Raw genomic sequence first — 20058 nt, 5'->3', positions numbered from 1 at the left:
TTAATATAATATATTGCTATGGAATTCCCTCTGTCCCTCTGTGACTCGAAACTACTAGTAGAACTTTACGTGAGTAAACTAGGATTTTTAGTTAATTTAGTATAGCTCACGATAGTTTTCCTTATACTACTAAACACGCAATCAACTTAATGTAATAAGGATTTTAAGGTTCTCGTTTTTAATGTAGGTAATATTAAAAATTAATTATGAAACTATTATCCTATTCGACTCTAGTTAGAAAGAGCCTAACGCTTCACTAGCGCCACCTAGGCAACGTAATGATCTTAACCCTCATTGACAAACAACGTTATCATTCACTATTATTTCTCCTCCCATGTCACCAACCTTATCTAAAAATAATAACCCAGTAGAAAAACATAACACAGTCTTTACGTAATATCGTCAAGTCATTCACATCCCACTTCATCAAAACATCCAGACTACACTTGACACAAAGTAAAAGAAAAAAAAAACAAAAGAAAAAAGGTTAAGCAAACGTCAACGTAAAGAAAATTATAATACCACTTCAATACCACAAAGAGGTTGTTAGGTTCAACCAAATATCAAAGAACGATATCACTTGGTTTGGTAGCTAAAGGTGAAACAATAACACACAAAAATTCAATCCTAAAGTCAGCTTTAAGTACAATCAGGGGCCGTATTATGAACTCTTATTTCCAGTCAGTTTACGCCGTGAAATGAATTGCCCGGCTAATTCGTATTATGAACACTACTGCCAGCCAGTCAGTGGTCACGTGACAATACAAACCGATTTCTGCACGACTTTTGGCTGGCTGGCTGGCGTTTACGCGTATTATGAACCCTATTTTGACGTTTCAATTCTCATGTTAGTTGTCAAATTACGACTTTCAAAACAATTCAATAAAAGCGCCTTACTTGCAGCTTAAACTGAATTGCTTAGTTTTGAAAAGTTTGTTTTAGGGTTTTTATTTAGTGTTTTTAACATAATGTGTGAGAAATTGGTAATATTTGATTTTTTGGCAAGTATTGACGAGGAGCCGAGGCGCCAAATGGCCATACAGAGTAAAATACGCTAACAATGTGACCCATTCTCGATCGATGACCGTGAATTGGTTAAAAGGTATAGGCTTACCGAGGATTTAGTGCGAATCTTTGCGATGTGCTTAAACCTCATGTCTGTGCAAAAAACATCAAAAACATCAATTGCAAAAACATCCAGAAGATGTCAGCCAAAACTTCCCATCGACATCAACAGAAGAGGCTTTTATTGTCTGACGAAATCCGAAACTACAATGGAGAATATACCACCTCAGGCATGAATGTTCACGTGGGTGACGTGGCATTACCAAGGAAGAGGTGCAGGTGCAGGTGAAGTCGGTTAAAAATTGAAAATCGAAAATAAAAATTCAACAAGTACTTGTTGCAACCGAATAAAATTGCAAATAAAGGAGAAGGGCCCAAAAGTCGGGCCCAGCAGTTAACTAGTTGAAATGTATATTAAAAAAATCGTCATATTTTTCTAAGGGAAATCACAAAATATGGTACATTGTTTCTATCTAGGAAGCGAGAAAACTTAAGTTATAATATAAAACTAAATAATCATTTATGTATAACGTACTCTGTGATTTAAACTTCTTACAACACTTCTGTCTGACATCAGTCAGTCACCGATTGACAGATGACACTCGTTCATTGTGTTTCGTTCTGAGTGCGCACGTATTTTCCATGTTTTATTGTTTAACCCCACGACCTAGGCTTTATAAAGGACTTTTGACGGACCTTGCATCTCTAAATTACCTGACTCTCTATTTTGGACAACTGTTTAAGCCTATCAATCGGATATTGACGACATGGATCGCTGTGTAAATTGTACGATTGCGACTGGTCGCAGTAACTCTATTGGCAGAAGAGTCTTGGAAGATGAGGCGATTTTATCAGTTATTCGACAGTGGCGTGCATCTCAGCCTGTATAATATGGTATCTCAGTTGGGAAAGATACTAAAAAAATATACGTACCCCGACCCCCTACACAATTCTAAGATGACATTCTCCTAATTATTGAAGATGAATAATACATATTTTATACTAATATTGGTGTTTTATTTATATATCCTCCTGTCCCTTTTTTAGTTTTTAAAAGGTTAGTGCCTACTGCTTCTAATGGCCTATGCACAGCACGTTTTTAAACGCGCCGGTGCCGCGCATTTGTATCGAAAATAAGCTTAAGCTGCGTTCGAAAACTATATCTATATCACATAACGTACAAGTCCAATTTAAATTGTTATCCAAGCTCAATATTATTTGATTTATATTTCACTATGTTTTGTACGTATTGTTTTATGATATTTTCTGTTTTGGAAATATATTATCTTATGTTTCAATACTAAAAGAAAACCGTAACTTACCGAAAATAAAAAATGTATACTTCCGAACGTCGCCGGCAAATATTACAAACCAGCCATAGACCAAGTGAACAATTCAGAAGGCGGCCTAATAAATGTATGTCATAATACGAATTTTAGCCAGGCAGTTTACGGGCGTGAAGTGAATTGCCTGGAACTTGCATGGATGTTTAAAAGTTCATAATACGGCCCCAGTACCTATTAACAGCTGTAAAATAGGCATGTTTCCTACTAGTCAAATTCAATACTTTTTTCGAAACGTCAAAAATGATATTTTCTATGAACTTTATATGAAATACTCTATTATGACGTCATAAATTTTTGACGTCAAATAGCAAACTTATTTCTAGAAATTTTGCTAGCTAGAAAATTAGGTAGTTCATCTTTTTTAATCGAAAATTAAGTAGTTTATCACACACCATGAGCACGATGAGCAACCGAGCCGACCTGCTCCAGCAGAATATATTTAGTGTTACCAAGCAAAGGACTACTTCCCGGGTCATAATCAGTTCCTAATTACTAATAGTACTTCATAATTATAATGGATGGATAGAAGTTGGAATTGCACCCAATCTAATTATTATATGATACGCATAATTATTAGTCGAGTGGTCAAAAGTACAACTACCAAGCTTGGAATCTGGTATAAGCGTCATTGGGAGTATTCAGTTTTTAAAACCTATTACAAAAAATTATAGAGTTTGGTATTAGAACAAGATAATAACTAGTTTAGTTATATTGTATAATGAATAATTATCAATTTAATTACACCCCTAAACAAAAAAGAGTCGTGAACGATGCAATACTTAAACATTGCTGCTTTAAAAAATACAATTTTATCACCATAAGTATTAGTAAACACTACCTTATTTTCAATGGCGTTAGCCACAAAATTGTAAATCTCTCAACATCACTCCGGTTTGACCGACAGTATATACGACCGTATAATTCTTAATTTATCGTCTGCCCGAGTTCATTACGTCTGCAGTCACGTCCCTTTCCTAGTTATCCGATTTTAGATTAATATTTGCTAGTTGAGATGCAGAAAGATTTATCTCTTTGCAAATCTGTATTTAGATATCACTGACATACGGTAAAGCAAAATATCGTCAGGAAACTTGGACTTATTAACTATTACAGATAGTATAAATAAAGATGAAGAGGTCTGTATAAGTGTACGATATAGGTATTTATTGCAAAAGAATACCTTTTCATTATAATATATTTTTTCATATCGTCACGTCTTTTACCCTCGAAGGGGTAGGCAGAGGTTCATGTGACACGTAATGCCACTGTATAATGCACACCCAATTTTCACAATTTATGTATTCTATTACCATATACCGGGCACATTGCCAGACTTCGCGCTACTACTGAGAAATTTTCGAAAAACCGAAAAAAGTCCAGCAATTCTTCGCCCGACCAAGAATCGAACCCAAGACACCTTTCCCTTGCATTCGCACTTGCAACCACTCGACCAACGAGGCAGTCATTATATCACCAAATAAATTCTAAACATTGTATTGATAACTGCGAAATAAATATATTATTATCACTACTTACAACAAAACGATCCTTTTGTCAAAATCCAAAACGAAACACTAGTCACTGTTGAAAATGAAAACCACCGTTACATTTAAATAACAGCTACCGACTAACTCAGCACTTTAATTCACACTACCTTACAAGCAAATAAACCGAAATAACCACAGTCAGACTACGTAACTTCAAGACATTTGTCACGAATGGGTTTTTTTCAAGTTTTATCTATAGCCCCAATATTTGAATTAATAATTAGTTCACGCTATATTAGAACTATTATCAAGAACCACAACGTCACAAGCCCATGTCTGAGGAGTGACTGAAGCTGACCCATTTTTTTAGTTCAATGTTTCAGACGTCAAGTAAATTCATCATCATAGTATGTTTCATCCCATTTATTAATTACAAAGAAATGTGTCTCCTTGTTTTTGCTTACGCAATGTCTGTTTTGTGTTACACTCTGACAATGGGGCGTCCCCAATAATATTTCTTCTAATTCGTTTCTTTTTTGTCATAATGATCTTGTACAGTGACATTATTTACATTCCAATATAAATTAAAAGCAAGAGTATCAAACCATTGTTAATTCTCAAATTAGTAATGAATAGTGCATGTTTACTATCTATTCTACGTTCCCCAATTCTAGTATCAAACAATGCAATAGTTTGTTAAAACACAAATTCAATTCCGTATTCATTTTAAAAAAGTATTCAATCAACCCCACAATCTATTAAAAACAAAACATATATGAGAAACAGCTTCAGAAGCTCAGTATGCACAATAGTACACTTAGTATGAGTTTGCTTTTCGTTTTAAAGTGATCAAACGAGATCGATTTCAGTGCTCTGATTGGCCAGCTCTAATAAATCAACCAATCAGAGTACAGATAAACAAACGAGTAACATTTTTCAATCTGCACCACTAAGAGTAAAAAGAATTCGAGTTTCATTCACCCATTCATCAACTGATCACGAAGTAATATTCTGCCATTTCTTTCTCTGCTCATTCTCTCAACTTGTACACACGATTTCACATCAAGATATACAATACCAGCTTATCATGACCTCCCCTTATATAATCTATCCGCACATTCCAAGGCCAGTTTATGCTGGTTGCATGGCTTGATTTGTAGCCGTGTATAGTCTCGTCACAACACAACAGCGTTTGTTATTAACATCGTTCATAAATACAAAATGGCGACGATCGTAATAAACTGGTATCTAAATTGAAGAGGAAAATGGTTCAGTTCATGGAATAAAGGATAATATTCGTATAGGTACTTTGATACGACATTATTAGTTGTTCCTGGTTGTATAGGTAACAACGTGTTATTGTGTTTAATTATTAAGTACATAGTTATCAGTCTGCTTCATGCTGGGTGAAGAGTTCTTCAAACAGGAGGTGGATTAGGAGTTCTAATTTGTGTTGTGTGTGTACATTTCATATTAGAAAACTTTAAATAATTGTAATTATTGATATGATCATCATCATAGCCATAAGACGTCTACTTGCTGAACATAGGCCTCCCCCAATGTCTTCCAGATAGGCAGGTTGGAAGCTACCTGCATCCAGCGGCTCCCTGCGACCTTAATCAGGTCGTCTGTCTACCTTATGGGTGGATGTCCTACACTGCGCTCACCGGTACGCGGTCTCCACTCGAGAACCTTTCTACTTCAGCGGCCATCGGTTCTCCGCACAATGTGATGATTATTATAAAATATAAAAATATATGTGTGCTTACTTATGTTTTCAAAAAACATAAAACCCAATATCTCACATAGTATGAATAATTCAAACGTCAGATTCCTATAAACTAGCCAACAAAACGACCTCAAAATACCAGCAAAAATAGCTAAAACAAGATTTCTTATCCCCTGACAGGTTTCAAAAAGAAGACATATTACACCGTGATAAGGGTGTTTAAATAATTTATGAGACCCTTCATTACAGGCCTATGGCGTAGACCGCTGTGACGACATGTACAGTGACGTCACACGGGTTGACAGGGAAACGTAATTTACCTTATTCTATAAAGTTTACAGAATTATTGTGACGCGTATTGTAATTTATACCTTATAATATAGTATTACGGTTACCTATTTAATTTCTTGGAGGTGCTACCAAGTTTTTGGTAGCATTGTGATGACTATGTATTGTGAGGTGTACGTAAGTGTGACTTAATGACCTACTGACGGCAAACGCGTCCGTAGACCATATGCAATGTAAAAATTCAAGTAAAGCACGTGCTTAATAATATTATAATCTTACTAATACCAGTATTATAAATGCGAATGTTTATGAATTAGTGTGTTTGTTTTTTACATAATCACGTCAAAATGGCTGAAGTGATGGGATGGGATTTGGAGCAGTCTGGAATACGTGTTATGCGATTAGAGACTTTTTATCCCACAGGTCCGCGGGCGAAGGCGCTGGCAGAAACTAGTGGGTATATTATAATTATGAAACTGGTTTATTATTTTTTTAAACAATAACATGGTTGAATAAAGGTCTAAAAGATGTTTAAGTTAAGGACTTCCACCGATCTCTTTTAAGATATAGGAATAAATAAAACCGGCCAAGTGCGAGTCGGACTCGCCCATGAAGGGTTCCGTAACAACAAGTAGATGACATATTATAAAAGTTACAAAATAACTTGGTTTTACATAGTGTTTGTATGAACGACAAACTTATATTTGCGGTTTTTTATTTTTTAAAAACTAATAATGATATCTGGTTCAAACCAATTTTCGTTGTTAGTTTCTATTGAAATCTACAGCATATATTTTTTTTTTAGTTTTCTCACTCTCTTATTTTAAAAGTTAGAGGGGGGGACACTCATTATTCCACTTTGGAAGCGTCTAACTTTCAAACGGTTGATTTTGATGAAAAGTGGTTTTAGGAAACTTAATGTCTTTTTTAATGACTTATCCATAGACACCCATCACGGATATGTTAGATGAAAAAAAATTTTTTTTGAGTCAGTTCCATGTATGGAGTGCCCCCCTTTAATTTTTAAATTTATTAATTTTTATTCAAAATTCGAATAGCGGTTACCGAAATACATCAACCTACAAAGTTTCAACTATGTAGGCCCAACAGTTTCGGAAATAAATGGCTGTGACATACGGACGGACGGACAGACGGACAGACAGACAGACAGACAGACAGACATGACGAATCTATAAGGGTTCCGTTTTTTGCCATTTGGCTACGGAACCCTAAAAATGTAATTATTATAACAAATAGACAAATTGTCAGACAGAATGTCAACAACAGTATATCTTGAATAATATACATAAACACCTACCTATATATCTTAGCAAATAAATATGCAAATGTAGCTGGACGATACTCTAATGTGTCTAATTGTGGTCGGACCAGCCGGCGCCTCTCAAGTGCCCAGACTCTGAATATTCATTGCGTATTGATCATTTCCATTTAAGTAATTTCTATTTGATTCGAAATTTTCCACTATTTTATGTTATAAGATAAACAATTGTCAAATTCCATCCAAAGGTTTTATAAGACCGCCCATTGTACTCTAATTACTGTACTATTACAATGTTATGTGTTTTATGTATGTGTGCAATAAAGTATAAATAAATAAAAAAATGTTGTTCGTTGTAGTGTATAAAACTTCCTTGTTCTAATGGCTCTATGCTTCGATTAAGACTTCTTGACATTACCCAGTGGTGCACCATCTTTTTCCCGGTGCTCTCTATAAACAATGGTACAACTAATCAGTTTCCTAAATTTGCAGTGTTATTAGCCTAATAACACTTATAATAATAATATTAGCCAATGATGATTTACCATTACACCTCGGTTACTACCAACAAAAGTAATACAAACAATCTAATTTAAAATTATTGTACTAAATCGGTAGTTACAATATCGACCATTCGATTGAATAAGTAGCCTTAAAACTCGAAAGATAAAGACATTAATGACAATAAAACAAAACAGAACGTTTTGTTTCTTGTTACTTTAATGACATAATTTCAAGTCATAATAAAATTGGACAAACATCTAAAACATCCAATCATAACTTCTAATTTGATAGCATAAGCATTAAAACTCACTTAATCTACTTACAAAGGAAATTAAAAGTAAAATGTAGCAAAAATACATATTAGAATATAAGGATAATATCAAACAAATTCATATACATATATTTGACTTGTCGGAAAATACAATTTTGTATGAGTGATGGAGGCAAAGGAACGTGATATTTTGCTAAGGGCAGCCTACTCCATCGAAATTTTGCTTCTGTATAAAACCAGCTACTTTAGTATTATAGGTAGCTAGCCGGGCAAACACATTCTTCAACATTATTAAAGTTCCTCTACAAACAACGTTGAGGAATTTACTTTTTTCACTACCTTTTGTTCATTGGTTCACTTGCTGTATTATTATTTTTTTGTTTCGGTACAGGTTGACGTATAAAAAGTGGGTTATAAGAATTGTCATTCCTTTTACATACACATTCAATCCCTAAGAATAATTACAGTTCCCTCTAATTCTAAACCCGGAGGGGTTTAGAGTTTAAAGTAGTAGTGGGGGGGCTTAGATAAATCGCATTTAAGGCATTCCATTTATTTAAGCCCTAGTTGATCGAGTGAATAGAATCAATGTGTGAAATTAATTAGTCAGTATTATTAGTATGTAGCCCATACATTGACTTCTCTATTCACTCTCTCGACAAACTTTAAAATGCCATTCGTCCAAAGGGCTAAATAAAGCAGTCACTTAGATTTTTTAATGGAATCTCTGCTAGATAGAAGTTTAGTATAGTATACTACTATCGTATTCCTTTTTAAAAGGCCGGCAAAGCACCTGTGGCGCCTTCGTTGTTGCGGGTATCCATGGGCGGCGCTATTCGCTTACCATCAGGTGACGCGTTTGCTCGTCTGCCCCTATTCCATAAATAAAATAGTATACTTTCAGATACTACATATACTTTTATTTTTAAAGAAATTGAACAAACAAACAGTCCCTTCCACACATTATTATCCACCTTAGGAAGTCAGAACATACTACAAGCTATTACGGTCCATTGTATCTCACTTGCTCAGTTTACACTGCCGTACCTACAGCGCATGTTAACGTTTTATGTCCATTGCTACATTACTAACGACGTCGTCTACCTATTGTGTACGGAGACAGCAATGAATGTAATCCTAGACGCTGCGACACGTGACCTGGGTAGTATGTTGGACGGGTTTTATAGTCCGTTTAAAAATATATAGGAGTACAGTTCTGTTGGTGGTCTGGGTAAAGACAGGGTGTCTTTACAATATTTATTGTCGAAGAGAAGAAGATATTTATTGTCATTTGGCTAGTCAAATCGAGTAGAAAGAAACAAAACTATACGATATATAAGGATTTATAAGTTTTTAAACTGACATGGTCACTAATTCTAATATTAGAAACTCATAGAAGTAGAAAAACATGGTAAATATCCCATTGCGAGTTCTAATTCTAATATAAGGATTTGTTTAGTATATAAAACCCTGTTCAGAATGCAAGTTTCCGTTTGTAATAGTTAAAACAGTTGAAACTTGTCTATTGTTTTATTATTTCTAGTAAAAGGAAACTTTACCAGTAAGGAAATATAGCATCAGGCGTCAGAAGTCGGGGTCACCACTTTTTAGGAAACAGAAAGTAAAGTTCCCTAAAAAAAGGAAGATCCTCCGACTAGGCGAGGTGATCATGCCTGGCAGGCTTTTGTTCGTTAGGATTTTCTGTCCATGTTTATTCGCATGTAAACTTCATACGTGCGGTGTAGGCTTTATGACGTCATCCGCTGATTTTGATCGTCGACCTTCTATTTATTTATTTACTTTTCTATCTTCTATTTATTTATTTATTCTATGTGCGACTTCTGTCTTCTGTCACATGTCATGTGTCGCCATATACCTATTGTAAGTAATACGTGAATCAAATCAAAATAAACTAAAAAAAGAAAAACGTACAAATTACACACAAACTCCTACATTTTGAATGCAAATTAGTTGAGTACGAACTTGATATTAAGGTCGTAATTTCGACCAAACACTAATATTAATGTTACCTATTAACGAGCTAATAATGAGATCAAAATTTGCAAAAAATCTCATATGACGTCATTGCACTCTTCAAAGTCAAAGTCAAAGCATTTATTTTAATTAATCCTTAATTAGGCACTTTTAAGACGTCAAATTGAATTGTCCGTCAGTCTGTCTGTCAGTGAAGCTAGGTGCTCGTTCCAAAGTGTAACTTTGAATGTAGAAGAACGAGCAAAATAATCCATCGGTACTCGTTTCAAAAAAATAAAAATGTTTACAATCTCTCTGATACATTATTTGATCATTTACCTATTGTATATACAGGGTGACCTAAAACTCATCGCACTCCTCTCGCGAGTGTGTTGTTTTTATCATATCGTTTACACAATTTTGTTTTGGCTACTTTAATGAAACAAAACTGAAAATAGTTTAACACTTTGAACAGAAATCTTTTGCAGATGATCTCCATAAAATTTGTTTGGAACATCATAGTATGATACTGAAGGTAAACGCACTGTTAATACTCTGCTGTTGCTACTCAACATTTTTATAGTATACAGAAATAAGCAGTAGGTCAAACTCATCATGTGAGATTCATTTATAGCCTAACCAGGTACGGTAGTAATGAACTTTCGTAGCAAAAAGGTGAATTTATAATGTACCAATATTTGTTAAATCTATCTCTAAATACTGACTGCCTCGTTGGTCGAGTAGTAGTCTCAGTAGTAGCACGGAGTTTGGAATTGTGCCCAGTATATAACAATAGGCTCACCCCCTATTACATGGGGCTCATAACACAAATGGTAAAAAGGTGGTGTACATTGTAATGTATACCTCTGCTTACCCCTTCGGGAATAAAAGGCGTGACGTTGCGTTATGTCTAAATACATGACAATAGTTACCAGCACCGTATTATATTAATTTGCTATGTAAAACAAATTAGGATAAAAATATTTACTGGCAATATACAGTTACGTACATCGAAATAAACGTATTTATTCTTTTTCGATTTCAGAACGAGTTTAATGTATTTATTTTGTATTGTTTTTTTTTTTTAATTTGCACAAGCTAGATGCTGTCATGACACAGGTAGGTATTGAAATATTTTTTGATGTTTTTTGTAATAAAGGTCTTTTTTATTTTTCTTTATTTTTAAAATATAGGTTCTTGAACAACTTGGTGACTGTAGTGTGTTATGCGATAATAAAAATTAATGTCTACAAGACTTAGGTTCGTACCTAATCTAATGATACACTATAATAGCAATAAACACTGAATTCGGTAAGGGTACTGCGCTCAACGCGCTTCGTTTCGATTTCGTTCAACGTAAAAAAAAACTAGTACTAAGGCTACTGAACCTAGCTCCAAGAATTCTGAATTAATGTAATACAAAACTTAGATGTAAATAGATAACACCCAATTTTCGGTACAGATTTACATATTCATTACATTCAGTAAATCCAATTTTCAAAGAAAAAGGTACAATAACATAAAACTAAGATAGATTACTAGATACCCAACTGCTTTTGTTTCTACCAATAAAAAGATTAAAATGTTGAAATCCAATTCGAAAGACGTTATCGAATAAATCAAATTCAAAATAATTTGAAATAAGAATTCGTCTAATCTATTTCCAGCCAGTGGTTTTGTTTTGTAAAATTCAATGAACAACACAAGAAGGTATTATATCAATTATAATTATATTTTTTTGATATCGGAAAAACAGTCAATCACGGCTTTTAGCCGTTGTTTTCAAATTTAGAACATGAATTGTGACGTCACCAAATATGGCTGCTTATTGTTAGAGTTTTGTATTTTTGGTAAACAGTGAACAGGACAACTGCACAAAAGCACTAGTAAATGTGAAAAGCACAAATAAATGTCCACAGGCCCGCATCGTACGCATCGGATTTTAGTTTATCTTGTGTAGAAACTCACACAACTGCGTCCACTGATCCACATCGGACGCATCATACGGACCGCATCATCTGCAATAATGCGCATCACAATGCCTACATGCGATGCGTACTGATGACGTCATACGGAATGCGTACGATTAGTGCGATGCGAACGATGCGGGTCTATAGACGCTTGCTTTAAGTCGTATTCAACGAATGATATTAGCTGTTAAAAATAGTTATGAAAACAAAAGACAAAATCCAAACCATTTTACTTTATTATTTTCCAACATAAACGTAGACGTTAACCGATTCGCCCACACGATTTAACATAGAACTAGGTACTACTCGTATGCCATAGAAATACAGCTATGCACTGGAAACGACTTGTACACAAATGACACGGTATGAATATTCAGGGACGGATGTGTGAATCGTAAACTCTTGCCGCATGAGAACGGAAGCCACGGTACTACAACGTGCCAAAAGCAATAGTGATTAAAGGCATGCTAAATACTAAAGGTATTCTGCATTAGAAGTAGTGGTATCATAAATATGGAAGTTAGGAGTTAAGTGAACTGTAGGAGCCGACCCGGAGCTGCGGAGTGCCTAGCGGGTTACCGGGGTTCCGGGTCGAAAAAGAAGGAGTAGGAACAGGGTGGTTTTTAGTCAGTAAGTGTCTGACACTCCCTCTCGCTTCGCCCAAAGCGAGAGATGTCATTGGATGATATTCCCCCTTAAAAAAAAAGTGATTTGTAGGAAGTGTTGGATTCTTAACCACAAACAGATCTAAATATTTCCGCACCACGATATAATATGGAATAGCAACCGCTTTTTGATATAACATGAGAATCTTTAAGATATAAAAGAGTGTGGGGGAGAGCCGTGCTTCGGCACGAATGGTCCGGCTTGACTGGAGCGATACCACGGCCACACAGAAAACCGACGTGTGAGAGTGAGGTTACCGAAGGTCCGTTTACCCCCTTCCCAATCTTCGAAAACCCAATTTCGCAATAATCTTTAAATTCCTAACCCCCAAAAGGCCGGTATCGCACTTATAACGTCTCTGGTATTTCGGGTGTCCATAGGTGGCGGCAAATCCTTACCATCAGGAGACCCGTCTGCTCGTTTACCGGCTTATTACATAAAAAAAGTTACGTTTTCCCAAAAACCATTAATTAGTATTAAATAAAGCACATTTTGAGCACTTTACGACGACCAACGTCACAACAGAAAAGTTTCAGAGAAATCAATCGTACGGTCAGATTTGTAAAGTAAACATTTGCTAATTTAATGCAATTACATCGGCCGCGTACGCACGAGTAGCCACATCCATTCAGCTAACACATCTATTTATTTTGTTTCAATGAATACTAGATACGCTAACGAAGTGAGTACATAATTAAAACAGATGCCACTAATTAGCCTCGCGCCGTACAAATACTGTTCTTTTCTTGTTTGCATATTGGTAGCTGGGAAATATAAGTGGTAAATGTTTGTAATACGAAGGGACCTATGTTTTAGATGGTGGTAATCATAATATGTCTTTAACATCTTTTTTTGTGGGCGATAATCATCCAATATTTTTTCCCGCTTTGGGTGAGGCGAAAGGGAGTGTTGAGTTTTTTTTTTTTTTTTGTCAGACTCCCTTACTGACTAAAAACCACTAGTTCCTACTCCTACTTTTCGAGCCGCAGCTCCGGTAACCTGCTACTATCGAAATATCCATGTACCTAAAAGAACTAGTGCATAACGTCGCTTGCACCATTACCATTGTATGTATTATACATTTAACACACCATTTTCCAATTTTTGTGGTACTCGTAAGTGCCGGGAAAAGTTTCTAACAGACGCAGCCATTTAGTTAACGAAGCAAAACATACACATGCAATGTAGTCCTCATTATTAATGTGTGTTCCAGTACCTATTACACGAAACTTCACTTTTGAACAATTAACTGCAAGTTTCATATCAGTTGGATAAAAATGTTTGTACTGCACTCAACGTTGTTCATTATGGCTATAAATAAATATTTTACCTATTTATGTACCCTTCATTAATGTTAAAGCGATTAAATAATATCGTAATTCAATTAAGACTGTATCGAGAAATTATTTTAGGACATCGCTGTAACTAATTGGTTGGTAAAATTATTAAAGAAATTGAATTAATATTCCAGCGACGTCACGCCTTTTACCCCTTCGGGGGAAGGGGTAGGCAGAGGTGCACATTACGGCACGTAATGCCGCTATACAATGTACACGAACTTTTCACCATTTGTGTTATAAGTCCCATGTAAGGGGGTGAGCCTATTGCCATATACATATACATTAATATTCCAGACCAGGACAAACCTTCTTTTTTATAATATAAAGATATCTTTATCACAATATCGAAGATACCAAAACAGAGAGCTTTAGTAGATTTCCATTCAATACCCAAATGCAAAGCTATATCAATAAAATATTCATCAAATTAACTCATCCATACAGGATAAACATTACAATTACACGCAACTAGAGACTACCTCACTCAACAAACGCTATCGATCGAATGAACTATTCAAACGATCTTCACCCCCACTACTAGTCGCTCAGTTAATGTGCACCTACCCACATTTAATGAACAATTCACAACTACTCTTGAAGCGTAATGTGACAAAGCCTTCTACACTAATGGAGATAATTCAAGCCTTCTCTGATTTCATGAGATTACGTAGGCATGTTAGTACATAGTTTTCCAGAAGATATTCTCTGTAATACCTTAGTATAGTAAGTTATTAATTATTAAGGTACTATATTTAGGCAACTATCAAGAAAAGTAATTAAGGAGGTGTATATAGTGATAGCGACTATGTATAAATTGATTCAGTGACCACAAATGACAGCTAAGAAGAGAAACAAGAAGAGATACACGAGGTAAAATTCCACGTATGATTATACTTTATATATTCTTATCATACCAGTCAACTGCCTTGTTGGTCGAGTAGTCGCAAGAGCGACTGCCAAACAAGGGGGATTCGATTTCCGGGTTGGACAAAGTATTATTGGGCTTTTTCAGTTTTTAGAAATCACTTACCATCAGGTGAGATAGCAGCCAAACGTCGACCAAGTAAAAGTAAAAAAAAAAAGAAAAATCTCCGTAGTAGCACGGAGACTGGAATTGTACCAAGTTTATGTCAATAAGCTCACCCCCATTACATGGGACTTATAACACAAATGGTGAAAAGTGGGTGTACATTGTATAGCGGCATTACGTACCGTAATGTGCACTTCTGCTAGGCAGAAGAGGTAACCCCTTCGGGGATAAAAGGCGTGATTTTTCACATTATGTCATTCAAGTAATCAATACAATAGACTCAAGATTAAATCCACAAATATAACCACATACTAACACTACCATCCCTGAAAATACGAGAACTTCAGAACAGTGTCTCCCTGCATCATTGAATGTACCGTCTCACCTCGTTTCCTATGTTAGCACGGACATACAAACACCTGATACTCGATGGTAACTGCTCTTTCAACACTTGAACACAATGGACTATTGAGGATAGTGCATCTGATACATGTGTACTGGAAATTGAGACACTAAGTGAAGTCTAAGTGCTTTTGTTGTCTGAACAGGTGACATATCTAGTAAACTTTATTACCTGAAGGTACTTCGTGGCTTATTGGAATTGGAAGTGTATAGTCAAAGATAAAATACGATGGTACACTTCCCATTCATTCATTCTTCCAATTCCACATCATTGAGTTTAAAATTGAAGAATCTAAGAATACTTTTTTATTTCGGGTATCGAATTTAAGAACTATAACCGTTAGTACGAGTTTGTTTTACTTTTAACGAAATCTCTATAAACTAACAAATCAGAGCGCCGAACGCACTTTCGTCTCGTTTCGATCTCATTAAACGTAAAGCAAACTCGTACCAAGACTTCTGATCCTCAGAAACAACAATTAACCATCACTCTATTAAAGTAGGAAATAAGAAAGTTTCGTTGCAAGTTTTAAAGTTACAAATTGTGTGTATTTAATGTAGATACGTCTTCTGATCGGGCTTTTTCTAAGATGCCACAACCAAAATGGTGATTTTCACAATAACTAATAATGACGCGGCAAAACCCGTAATACGTCGAAGTAATAGTAGGTAAGTCGAAGTAAGTAATAGGTAGAAATTACTTAGAATCGTGACCCACCGGCCGTTCGGATGCGTGACTCGGAAAAAGTCAGTCGTTCACGCATCAATCATAATAAAGGATGAGTAAACTGTGATGCGCCATATTGAATAATTCAACAACTGCAAGTAAACCAACAAAAGGACAAATAGAATCACTGTTTTGTCAAATAAGGATGTTGTCAACCACGATTACCTGTGTTCTGTGAATTTTATAAACTTGAGTGCCTCGTTGGCCGAGTGATCGCAAATGTGACTGCCGGGCAAAGGGTTTCGGGGCCGAGTTCCCCGTCGGGCAATGTATTGCTGGGATAATTTCGATTTTCCGAAAATTTCTTAGTAGTAGCACGGAGTTTGGAAATGTGTCCGGTTTGTGTCAATTGACTCACCCCCTATTACATGGGACTTATAATATAAATTGAGTATTGAGTAAATTGTGAAAAGTGGGTGTACGTTGTACAGTGGCATTACGTGCCGTAATGTGCACCTTCGCTTACTCCTTCGTGGATAAAAGGCGTGACGATATTTATTATTTTATTTATAAAAACTTTATAGAGACTAGTTAGAGTCGACTATAGAGCTACACATTTTCAGCGCTTTCTGGTAAACTATAACTCGATCCCGTTTGCAAAGCGTAGAGATTTTATTCCCTTCTAAGTACGGATTATGTAAATTGTACTATTAAAAGTGACAATATTGTTTCAAAATATTTTAATAAGTCAATTCAATAATGTCAACCTGTCGACGAAAAATGAGTAGGCAGCTTATCGTAAAATTAATTCATAATTATAACTACTATTAATTAATTTTATTGAATACATAATTTCCTATAATTAAAGTTATATCTTAATTAAATTAATGTATTTTATTGAATTGTGTATTCAATAAAATTAATTATTAATTAATTTAGATAACAATATATCTAAAAAAATAGAAACATTATTTTTTATTTGAATTGAACACGTGTTGTGTTCGAAATTTGAATCACGGTTCTGGTTCTATTTTTATTTTTCCTATTTGCATAATTTATTCTTACGTTAAGGTTACTGTTCACTTACGCGTTTTCCTTTTTCTACATTTAATTGAAAACTTAGCTAAACAAAGGATTTTCCTATTACACAAAAGCAATTTATTCTGTAAAATATGACTTAAATAAAATACGTTTCGATTTAAAATGTCTGTTAGTGACATTATAATAAGATCTATTTTTAAACTAGGATTTTGTATTGAGAGGTTGTTCGCGTTCTCTTTTATCATGGATCAGTGGACCGTCCTACGCGGCCTCTTTATCGTCTTTTCCGTTTCTATGGGAATTTATTTCTTGGTGTTCACTTAGGACTCGATAACACGCAAGCAATACTTTATTGTTTGTTATTATAGCATGTTGTAACCAATCATGGCTTTAAAACCACTAAATCGCCGCGTTTTTCAAATGATTTTCTTCTGCTTGAAACTGGTAAAGAATAGTAACATTCCTCTTAAAAATTTTTGATTATAGAACTACTGACACGTTTATAAAAACAGTGAGTATCATTTCTAACATAAGATTTAAAATTATTGACGGGACCAATCCAATTCCATACTACGAACAAAAAACAAGAACTCGAATACCTTAGAATGCATATGTTTTTAATAAGAACGTGGGTATTCAAAACAAACCAAGAATACTTTTGCAACTGCCTAGAAGCATAAAGGTTAGTTTTTAAGCTAGAATTTATTTTTATTTCGTCAGGTATAAATATTTAAGCAAAAAAGGGATTAAACCCTCATCAAGTAGACAAGATGAGTGAATTTTATTGTACCAAACAATTTAGATTTTAGCAAAAATACATGAAAAATCAGTGCCCTGATTTTATTTAATTCAACTGCCCACTGGAATCCGTAAAATTAAACATTTATTTGTCAAAGAATTGTTAGTTACAGATGGATATTCTACTTTTTTCTGAAATCGTACGCCGTAACCACCCACTTTGAACGTGGGCTATCCGTTCCAATAAACATTCAAAGAATTGGCAGACGAATCGATGACCGCATATTCCCAACACCAGTTATATTCTTAGAACCACATAAATAACACTATGTCATCGATCGAAACTACGCCCTCTATCAAGGAAGTACCCAAATGGGGATTAGGGAACCAAAAATAACAGAATTTTCCTTTTCTTTTAACCCATTAATGCAGACCCACGCAAACAAATATGTTCTTCAAATATAATGCATAAAATTTAAATTTATCGCGCGTCTTACAGCAGACGCGAGGAAACCCGCGCGTTTTAAAATTAAAATTCTAGACATAATATTGTATTATGATGCCGTCACGTGTCGCGTTGTAGCATGGCAGCCATGTTTGTATATTTCGATTTATTGGCGACTACCATACGACTCGGATTGTTGGAAATCACTACATAGTATCAAATAAAGTGGCTCTCTCTGCCCCTATGTCTTTAAAATTACGCAACGGATTTTGATGCAGTTTTTTTAATAGATAGAGTGATTCAAGAGGAAGGTTTATATGTATAATACAAGTATAATATGTCACCATTGCAAAGCTGGGGTGGGTCGCTTGTATTCTCATAATATCCAATTTAGTTTGTTTATGTCTGACAGTGACGCGTCAGAAGAACTGAGCGGAAACTGTTTGTCAAGGTTTTAAGAGATGAAAGTTATGAAAGAGAGTAATGGATGAGACGGTGCATGACATGATATTCAGAGGAGCGAACAATACGAATGAGAAACAAAAGCAGATGTAAGTTTCTTAATATGTATTGTATCAGGCATCCCAGGTGCACGTGATTGACCATAATGTTACGGTTAAAATACTGCCTAATATATTTTTCAGGAGTCGTGGTAGCCCCGAGTTTTGAGCCTGCTTTTCATATATGTGGGTTCGAAACCTACCAACGGCAAGTACCAATGTGTTTTATTCCAAGTTATATGTACTTTCTAAGATTATTTAGACACCACTGACAAACGGTAAAGGAAAACATCGTGAGGAAACCTGGGTTTATAATTCCTAATTATAAGTTTAAAATCGCCAACCCGCATTGAGCAAGTTTGGTGATTAATGCTCAAACACGGAGAAGCCGTGCGAGAAGGGGCCCTTGGTCAGCAGTGGCCACTTATAGGCTGTTAATGTGATATGATATTTTTCACTTCACACACTTCACTTCCTTGTCTAGAAGTTTATGACGCCCAGCATTTGTGAGTAAACTAGTAAAGTGCACTGTAAAGCTAGTACATTGACTTTACAATCTTATCGAATCGAAAACTCTACAGTTGATGAAACATCCAATATATTTCTGCAGTTGCCAATAAAATTGAGATCACATCATCTGCGAAATAACTCCATACGATAATAACATACTTCGTAGTGAAACCAATTTAATTTCGAGTCCGGAGAAAGTTTAAATGGATCCTTTGTGATAATCGGGATATGGATTCTGATTATTTTCTCTGAATATATCCGATAATCCATAACTCTAGAGTTTTGTCTGCGTTCGACAGCTGAAGATATGTTGCTCCAAATTGAATTGTATTGGTATTATTCTAAGGGCTCTACATGTCAAAATTCCAATTGTAGGTAGTGTAGTTTAGTGAACCTGTAGGTTCTAAACTTGTACTTGTAGTGAACTTTTCCAGGATATCTTGATATTGGATATCTGATTTTAATATGTATATTAGCAGACTTGCTACGAGTAGTTATTTGCACTGCAGTCCTTTTATTTTGTGTCATGTTTATATACAAAAAATATGAATCATGCAACGATTTTTTCTGTGCAAAGAAATCGTATTTAGCAGCAGGCATCACAGGAAACCATCATCTACTTATTACAAAAATTATTCAGTCAGGACAGAAAGGTGAAGCTTACGCCCGAATACTGAATCGCTACTCAATTTCAAGATGAACTTAAATATATTTCAATCTCTGTCTTTTATAAAGAATTTGTAGCAACAAAACTATTCTTGTAGGGGCTTCAAATTGAGTATTTAACCATTATACTTATTATACAT

General features: G+C 35.2%; 1 protein-coding gene across 2 annotated transcripts in view; it reads right to left on the bottom strand.

Moving 5' to 3' along the window:
* The window catches only part of LOC118266407 (G-protein coupled receptor dmsr-1), a 64095-nt gene that overhangs the window by 24797 nt on the left and 19240 nt on the right, over window positions 1-20058 (bottom strand). Inside the window, exon 1 of one of the 2 annotated variants that reach the window (XM_035579855.2) lies at window positions 3948-4048. The exons of the other annotated variant lie outside the window; for it this stretch is intronic. The gene's annotated coding sequence lies outside the window, so the exon portion shown is untranslated. Of the gene's footprint in view, window positions 1-3947; window positions 4049-20058 lie in introns of those variants that run through there. 2 annotated transcript variants of the gene reach the window in all.

The sequence above is a fragment of the Spodoptera frugiperda genome, chromosome 7 (genome assembly GCF_023101765.2).
Source record: "Spodoptera frugiperda isolate SF20-4 chromosome 7, AGI-APGP_CSIRO_Sfru_2.0, whole genome shotgun sequence".
Lineage (NCBI taxonomy): Eukaryota > Metazoa > Arthropoda > Insecta > Lepidoptera > Noctuidae > Spodoptera > Spodoptera frugiperda.
The sequence above is the reverse complement of the archived record's forward strand: the minus strand, read 5'-3'. Positions and strand labels throughout refer to the sequence as shown.